The sequence below is a fragment of the Apodemus sylvaticus genome, unplaced genomic scaffold, assembly GCF_947179515.1.
Source record: "Apodemus sylvaticus unplaced genomic scaffold, mApoSyl1.1 scaffold_128, whole genome shotgun sequence".
Classification (NCBI taxonomy): domain Eukaryota; kingdom Metazoa; phylum Chordata; class Mammalia; order Rodentia; family Muridae; genus Apodemus; species Apodemus sylvaticus.
The window spans coordinates 256,027-265,695 of NW_026263322.1; positions in this window are offsets into that span (position 1 = coordinate 256,027).

Genomic DNA, 9,669 nt, shown 5'->3' on the forward strand with positions numbered 1-9,669 from the left:
AAGAATATGTAAGAATACCACGTTATAAGAAAATACAGTGTTGCCGAGTAAAGACAAATAGGTACTTATTGGAAACACTTTAAGAGAAGAAATAATGTATTGTACAAAATTAGCTTGTATCTCCTAAACAACACGTTGTAACTCGAAAAGATTTGGTGTGGCATGTACATCTAAACGTGGAGCCTCAAAAGGGAAGCCACAGGAGAATTTTCTTTCCTCAAAATATTTCAAAAAACCACGTTTTAAGGAAATCCCACTTCGTGCGAAATTATCTTGTTTTTCCTAAACAACACATTGTAACTTGAAAAGCTTTGAGGTTGCGTGTATGTCTAAGCATGTAGCCTCAAAAGAGAATGCACAGGGGAGTTTTCTCTCGAAAGAATATGTAAGAATACCACGTTATTTGGAAATACAGTGTTGCAGAGTAAAGACCAATATGTATGTATTGGAAACACTTTACGAGAAGAAACAACGCATGGTAAAAAATTAGCTTGTATCTCCTAAACAACACGTTGCAACTCGAAAAGGTTTGGTGTGGTGTTTACATCTAAACGTGTAGCCTCAAAAGAGAACACACAGGAGAATTTTCTTTCGTCAAAATTTTTTCAGAAAACCACGTTTTGAGGAAATCCCGCATCATCCGAAATTATCTTGTTTTTCCTAAACAACACGTTGTAACTCGAAAAGCTTTGGGGTTGCGTGTATGTCTAAACATGTGGCCTCTAAAGAGAACGCACAGGAGAGTTTTCTCTCCAAAGAATATGTAAGAATACCACGTTATAAGGAAATACAGTGTTGCAGAGTAAAGACAAATACGTAAATATTGTAAACACTTTACGAGAAGAAATAACGCATCTACAAAATTAGCTTGTATCTCCTAAACAACACGTTGTAACTCGAAAGGATTTGGTGTGGCGTGAACGCCTAAACGTGTAGCCTCAAAAGAGAACCCACAGGAGAATTTTCTTTCGTCAAAATTTGTCAGAAAACCACGTTTTAAGGAAATCCCGCATCGTGCGAAATTATTTTGTTTTTCCAAAACAACACGTTGTAACTCGAAAAGCTTTGGTGTTGCATGTATGTCTAAGCGTGTAGCCTCAAAAGAGAACGCACAGGAGAGGTTTCTCTTGAAAGAATATTTAAGAATACTACGTTATATGGAAATACAGTGTTGCAGAATAAAGACAAATATGTACATATTGGAAACACTTTACAAGAAGAAATAACGCATGGTACAAAATTAGCCTGTATCTCCTAAACAACACGTTGTGACTCAAAAGGATTTGATGTGGTGATTACATCTAAACATGTAGCCTCAAAAGAGAACCCACAGGAGTATTTTCTTTCGTCAAAATTTTTTCAGAAAACCACGTTTTAAGGAAATCCATCATCGTGCGAAATTATTTTGTTTTTCCTAAACAACACGTTGTAACTCGAAAAGCTTTTGTGTTGCGTGTATGTCTAAGCATGTAGACTCAAAAGAGAATGCACAGTAGAGTATTCTCTCGAACGAATATGTAAGAATACCACGTTATAAGGAAATACAGTGTTGCAGAGTAAAGACAGATACATACATATTGGAAACCCTTTACGAGAAGGAATAATGCATCGTACAAAATTAGCTTGTATTTCCTAAACACCACGTTGTAACTCGAAAAGATTTGGTGTGGCGTGTACGTTAAAACGTGTAGCCTCAAAAGAGAACCCACAGGAGAATTTTCTTTCGTCAAAATTTGTCAGAAAACCACATTTTAAGGAAATCCCGCATCATTCGAAATTATCTTGTTTTTCCTAAACAACACGTTTTAACTCGAAAAGCTTTGGTGTTGCGTGTATGTCTAAACGTGTGGCCTCAAAGAGAACGCACAGGAGAGTTTTCTCTCGAAAGAATATATAAGAATACCACATTATAAGGAAATACAGTGTTGCAGAGTAAAGACAAATACGTACGTATTGGAAACACTTTATGAAAATAAGTAACACATCGTAAAAAATTAGCTTGTATCTCCTAAACAACACTTTGTAACTCGAAATGATTTGGTATGGCGTGTACGTCTAAACATGTAGCCTCAAAAGAGAACCCACAGGAGAATTATTTTTGGTCAAAATTTGTCAGAAAACCACGTATTAAGGAAATCCCGCATCGTGCGAAATTATCTTGTTTTTCCTAAACAACACGTTGTGACTCGAAAAGCTTTGGTGCTGCGTGTATGTCTAAGCGTGTAGCCTCAAAATAGAATGCACAGGAGAGTTTTCTCTCGAAAGAATATGTAAGAATACCACGTTATAAGAAAATACAGTGTTGCCGAGTAAAGACAAATAGGTACTTATTGGAAACACTTTAAGAGAAGAAATAATGTATTGTACAAAATTAGCTTGTATCTCCTAAACAACACGTTGTAACTCGAAAAGAATTGGTGTGGCATGTACATCTAAACGTGGAGCCTCAAAAGGGAAGCCACAGGAGAATTTTCTTTCCTCAAAATATTTCAGAAAACCACGTTTTAAGGTAATCCCGCTTCGTGCGAAATTATCTTGTTTTTCCTAAACAACACATTGTAACTTGAAAAGCTTTGAGGTTGCGTGTATGTCTAAGCATGTAGCCTCAAAAGAGAATGCACAGGGGAGTTTTCTCTCGAAAGAATATGTAAGAATACCACGTTATTTGGAAATACAGTGTTGCAGAGTAAAGACCAATATGTATGCATTGGAAACACTTTACGAGAAGAAATAACGCATGGTAAAAAATTAGCTTGTATCTCCTAAACAACAGGTTGCAACTCGAAAAGGTTTGGTGTGGTGTTTACATCTAAACGTGTAGCCTCAAAAGAGAACACACAGGAGAATTTTCTTTCGTCAAAATTTTTTTCAGAAAACCACGTTTTGAGGAAATCCCGCATCATCCGAAATTATGTTGTTTTTCCTAAACAACACGTTGTAACTCGAAAAGCTTTGGGGTTGCGTGTATGTCTAAACGTGTGGCCTCTAAAGGGAACGCACAGGAGAGTTTTCTCTCGAAAGAATATGTAAGAATACCACGTTATAAGGAAATACAGTGTTGCAGAGTAAAGACAAATACGTAAATATTGTAAACACTTTACGAGAAGAAATAACGCGTCTACAAAATTAGCTTGTATCTCCTAAACAACACGTTGTAACTCGAAAAGATATGGTGTGGCATGTACGTCTAAACGTGTAGCCTCAAAAGAGAACCCACAGGAGAATTTTCGTTCGTCAAAATTTTTCAGAAAACCAGGTTTTAAGGGAATCCCGCATCGTGCGAAATTATTTTGTTTTTCCAAAACAACACGTTGTAACTCGAAAAGCTTTGGTGTTGCGTGTATGTCTAAGCGTGTAGCCTCAAAAGACAATGCACAGGAGAGGTTTCTCTCGAAAGAATATTTAAGAATACCACGTTATATGGAAATACAGTGTTGCAGAGTAAAGACAAATATGTACATATTGGAAACACTTTACAAGAAGAAATAACGCATGGTACAAAATTAGCCTGTATCTCCTAAACAACACGTTGTAACTCAAAAGGATTTGATGTGGTCATTACATCTAAACATGTGGCATCAAAAAGAACCCACAGGAGTATTTTCTTTCTTCAATTTTTTTTTCAGAAAACCACGTTTTAAGGAAATCCATCATCGTGCGAAATTATTTTGTTTTTCCTAAACAACACGTTGTAACTCGAAAAGCTTTGGTGTTGCGTGTATGTCTAAGCGTGTAGACTCAAAAGAGAACGCAGAGTAGAGTATTCTCTCGAACGAATATGTAAGAATACCACGTTATAAGGAAATACAGTGTTGCAGAGTAAAGACAGATACATACGTATTGGAAACACTTTACGAGAAGGAATAATTCATCATACAAAATTAGCTTGTATTTCCTAAACAACACGTTGTAACTCGAAAAGATTTGGTGTGGCGTGTACGTTGAAACGTGTAGCCTCAAATGAGAACCGACAGGAGAATTTTCTTTCGTCAAAATTTCTCAGAAAACCACGTTTTAAGGAAATCCCGCATCGTGCGAAATTATCTTGTTTTTCCTAAACAACACGTTTTAACTCGAAAAGCTTTGGTGTTGCGTGTATGTCTTAGCGTGTAGCCTCAAAAGAGAACGCACAGGAGAGTTTTCTCTCGAAAGAATACGTAAGAATAACACGTTATTTGGAAATACAGTGTTGCAGAGTAAAGAACAATATGTATATATTGTAAACACTTTATGAGAAGAAATAACGCATGGTAAAAAATTAGCTTGTATCTCCTAAACAACACGTTGTAACTCGAAAAGGTTTGGTGTGGTGTTTACATCAAAACGTGTCGCCTCAAATGAGAATCCACAGGAGAATTTTCTTTCGTCAAATTTTTTTCAGAAAACCACGTTTTAAGGAAATCCCTCATCATGCGAAATTATCTCGTTTTTCCTAAACAACACGTTGTAACTCCAAAAGCTTTGGGGTTGCGTGTATGTCTAAATGTGTGGCCTCTAAAGAGAACACACAGGAGAGTTTTCTCTCGAAAGAATATGTAAGAATACCACGTTATAAGGAAACACAGTGTTGCAGAGTAAAGACAAATAGGTATGTATTGGAAACACTTTACGAGAAGAAATAACGCATCTACAAAATTAGCTTGTATCTCCTAAACAACACGTTGTAACTCGAAAAGATTTGGTGTGGCGTGTACATCTAAACGTGTAGCCTCAAAAGAGAACCCACAGGAGAATTTTCTTTCGTCAAAATTTGTCAGAAAACCACGTTTTAAGGAAATCCCGCATCGTGCGAAATTATTTGGTTTTTCCAAAACAACACGTTGTAACTCGAAAAGCTTTGGTGTTGCGTGTATGTCTAAGCATGTAGCCTCAAAAGAGTACACACAGGAGAGGTTTCTCTCGAAAGAATATGTAAGAATACCACGTTATATGGAAATACAGTGTTGCAGAGTAAAGACAAATATGTACGTATTGGAAACACTTTACGAGAAGAAATAACGCATGGTACAAAATTAGCTTGTATCTCCTAAACAACCCGTTGTTACTCAAAAGGATTTGAGGTAGTGTTTACATCTAAACATGTAGCCTCAAAAGAGAACCCACAGGAGTATTTTCTTTCGTCAAAATTTTTTCAGAAAACCACGTTTTAAGGAAATCCCGCATCGTGCGAAATTATTTTGTTTTTCCTAAACAACACGTTGTAACTCGAAAAGATTTGGTGTTGCGTGTATGTCTAAGCGTGTAGCCTCAAAAGGGAAGGCACAGGAGAATTTTCTCTCAAAAGAATATGTAAGATAACCACGTTATAAGGAAATACAGTGTTGCAGAGTAAAGACAGATACATACATATTGGAAACACTTTACGAGAAGGAATAATACATCGTACAAAATTAGCATGTATTTCCTAAACAACACGTTGTAACTCGAAAAGATTTGGTGTGGCGTGTACGTTGAAACGTGTAGCCTCAAAAGAGAACCCAAAGGAGAATTTTCTTTCGTCAAAATTTGTCAGAAAACCACGTTTTAAGGAAATCCCGCATCGTGCGAAATTATCTTGTTTTTCCTAAACAACACGTTTTAACTCGTAAAGCTTTGGTGTTGCGTGTATGTCTAAACGTGTGGCCTCAAAGAGAATGCACAGGGGAGTTTTCTCTCGAAAGAATATATAAGAATACCACGTTATTAGGAAATACAGTGTTGCAGAGAAAAGACTAATATGTACGTATTGGAAACATTTTACGAGAAGAAATAACGCATCGTACAAAATTAGCTTGTATCTCCTAAACAACACATTGTAACTCGAAAAGATTTGGTGTGTCGTGTACGTCTAAACGTGTAGCCTCAAAAGAGAACCCACAGGAGAATTTTTTTGGTCAAAATTTGTCAACAAAGCACGTATTAAGGAAATCCTGCATCGTGAGAAATTATCTTGTTTTTCCTAAACAACACGTTGTGACTTGAAAAGCTTTGGTGCTGCGTGTATGTCTAAGCGTGTAGCCTCAAAAGAGAACGCACAGGAGAATTTTCTCTCGAAAGAATATGTAAGGATAACACGTTATAAGTAAATACAGTGTTGCAGAGTAAAGACAAATAGGTACTTATTGGAAACACTTTACGAGAAGAAATAAAGTATCGTACAAAATTAGCTTGTATCTCCTAAACAACAGTTGTAACTCGAAAAGATTCGGTGTGGCGTGTACATCTAAACGTGGAGCCTCAAAAGGGAACCCACAGAAGAATTTTCTTTCGTCAAAATTTGTCAGAAAACCACGTTTTAAGAAAATCCCGCTTCCTGCGAAATTATCTTGTTTTTCCTAAACAACACGTTGTAACTTGAAAAGCTTTGGGGTTGCGTGTATGTCTAAGCTTGTAGCCTCAAAAGAGAACGCACAGGGGAGTTTTCTCTCGAAAGAATATGTAAGAATACCACGTTATTTGGAAATACAGTGTTGCAGAGTAAAGACCAATATGTATGTATTGGAAACACTTTATGAGAAGAAATAACACATGGTAAAATATTAGCTTGTATCTCCTAACAACACGTTGCAACTCGAAATGGTTTGGTGTGGTGTTTACATCTAAACGTGTAGCCTCAAAAGAGAACACACAGGAGAATTTTCTTTCGTCAAAATTCTTTCAGAAAACCACGTTTTGAGGAAATCCCGCATCATCCGAAATTATCTTGTTTTTCCTAAACAACACGTTGTAACTCGAAAAGCTTTGGGGTTGCGTGTATGTCTAAACGTGTGGCCTCTAAAGAGAACGCACAGGAGAGTTTTCTCTCGAAAGAATATGTAAGAATACCACGTTATAAGGAAATACAGTGTTGCAGAGTAAAGACAAATACGTAAATATTGTAAACACTTTACGAGAAGAAATAACGCATCTACAAAATTAGCTTGTATCTCCTAGACAACACGTTGTAACTCGAAAGGATTTGGTGTGGCGTGAACGTCTAAACGTGTAGCCTCAAAAGAGAACCCACAGGAGAATTTTCGTTCGTCAAAATTTTTCAGAAAACCACGTTTTAAGGAAATCCCACATCGTGCGAAATTATTTTGTTTCTCCAAACAACACGTTGTAACTCGAAAATCTTTGGTGTTGCGTGTATGTCTAAGCATGTAGCCTCAAAAGGGAACGCACAGAAGAGGTTTCTCTTGAAAGAATATTTAAGAATACCACGTTATATGGAAATACAGTGTTGCAGAATAAAGACAAATATGTACGTATTGGAAACACTTTACAAGAAGAAATAACGCATGGTACAAAATTAGCCTGTATCTCCTAAACAACACGTTGTGACTCAAAAGGATTTGATGTGGTGATTACATCTAAACATGTAGCCTCAAAAGAGAACCCACAGGAGTATTTTCTTTCGTCAAAATTTTTTCAGAAAACCACGTTTTAAGGAAATCCATCATCGTGCGAAATTATTTTGTTTTTCCTAAACAACATGTTGTAACTCGAAAAGCTTTTGTGTTGCGTGTATGTCTAAGCGTGTAGACTCAAAAGAGAATGCACAGTAGAGTATTCTCTCGAACGAATATGTAAGAATACCACGTTATAAGGAACGTACATACGTATTGGAAACACTTTACGAGAAGGAATAATACATCCTACAAAATTAGCTTGTATTTCCTAAACAACACGTTGTAACTCGAAAAGATTTGGTGTGGCGTGTACGTTGAAACGTGTAGCCTCAAAAGAGAACCCACAGGAGAATTTTCTTTCGTCAAAATTTGTCAGAAAACCACTTTTTAAGGAAATCCCGCATCGTGCGAAATTATCTTGTTTTTCCTAAACAACACGTTTTAACTTGAAAAGCTTTGGTGTTGCGTGTATGTCTAAACGTGTGGCCTCAAAGAGAATGCACAGGGGAGTTTTCTCTCGAACGAATATATAAGAATACCACGTTATAAGGAAATACAGTGTTGCAGAGAAAAGACTAATATGTACGTATTGGAAACATTTTACGAGAAGAAATAACACATCGTACAAAATTAGCTTGTATCTCCTAAACAACACGTTGTAACTCGAAAAGATTTGGTGTGGCGTGTACGTCTAAACGTGTAGCCTCAAAAGAGAACCCACAGGAGAATTTTCTTTGGTCAAAATTTGTCAGAAAAGCACGTATTAAGGAAATCCTGCATCTTGCGAAATTATCTTGTTTTTCATAAACAACACATTGTGACTTGAAAAGCTTTGGTGCTGCGTGTATGTCTAAGCGTGTAGCCTCAAAAGAGAGCGCACAGGAGAATTTTCTCTCGAAAGAATATGTAAGAATACCACGTTATAAGGAAATACAGTGTTGCAGGGTGAAGACAAATAGGTACTTATTGGAAACACTTTACGAGAAGAAATAATGTATCATACAAAATTAGCTTGTATCTTCTAAACAACAGTTGTAACTCGAAAAGATTCGGTGTGGCGTGTACATCTAAACGTGGAGCCTCAAAAGGGAACCCACAGAAGAATTTTCTTTCGTCAAAATTTGTCAGAAAACCACGTTTTAAGAAAATCCCGCTTCGTGCGAAATTATCTTGTTTTTCCTAAACAACACGTTGTAACTTGAAAAGCTTTGGTGTTGCGTGTATGTCTAAGCATGTAGCCTCAAAAGAGAACGCACAGGAGTGTTGTCTCTCGAAAGAATATGTAAGAATACCACGCTATTTGGAAATACAGTGTTGCAGAGTAAAGACCAATATGTATGTATTGGAAACACTTTATGAGAAGAAATAACGCATGGTAAAATATTAGCTTGTATCTCCTAAACAACACGTTGCAACTCGAAATGGTTTGGTGTGGTGTTTACATCTAAACGTGTAGCCTCAAAAGTGAACAAACAGGAGAATTTTCTTTCGTCAAAATTTTTTCAGAAAACCCCGTTTTGAGGAAATCCCACATCATCCGAAATTATCTTGTTTTTCCTAAACAACACGTTGTAACTCGAAAAGCTTAGGGGTTGCGTGTATGTCTAAACGTGTGGCCTCTAAAGAGAATGCACAGGAGAGTTTTCTCTCGAAAGAATATGTAAGAATACCACGTTATAAGGAAATACAGTGTTGCAGAGTAAAGACAAATACGTACATATTGTAAACACTTTACGAGAAGAAATAACGCATCTACAAAATTAGCTTGTATCTCCTAAACAACACGTTGTAACTCGAAAGGATTTGGTGTGGCGTGAACGTCTAAACGTGTAGCCTCAAAAGAGAACCCACAGGAGAATTTTCGTCCGTCAAACTTTTTCAGAAAACCAGGTTTTAAGGAAATCCCGCATCGTGCGAAATTATTTTGTTTTTCCAAAACAACACGTTGTAACTCGAAAAGCTTTGGTGTTGCATGTATGTCTAAGCGTGTAGCCTCAAAAGAGAACGCACAGGAGAGGTTTCTCTCGAAAGAATATTTAAGAATACCATGTTATATGGAAATACACTGTTGCAGAGTAAAGACAAATATGTACATATTGGAAACACTTTACAAGAAGAAATAACGCATGGTACAAAATTAGCCTGTATCTCCTAAACAACACGTTGTGATTCAAAAGGATTTGATGTGGTGATTACATCTAAACATGTAGCCTCAAAAGAGAACCCACAGGAGTATTTTCTTTTGTCAAAATTTTTTCAGAAAACCACATTTTAAGGAAATCCATCATCGTGCGAAATT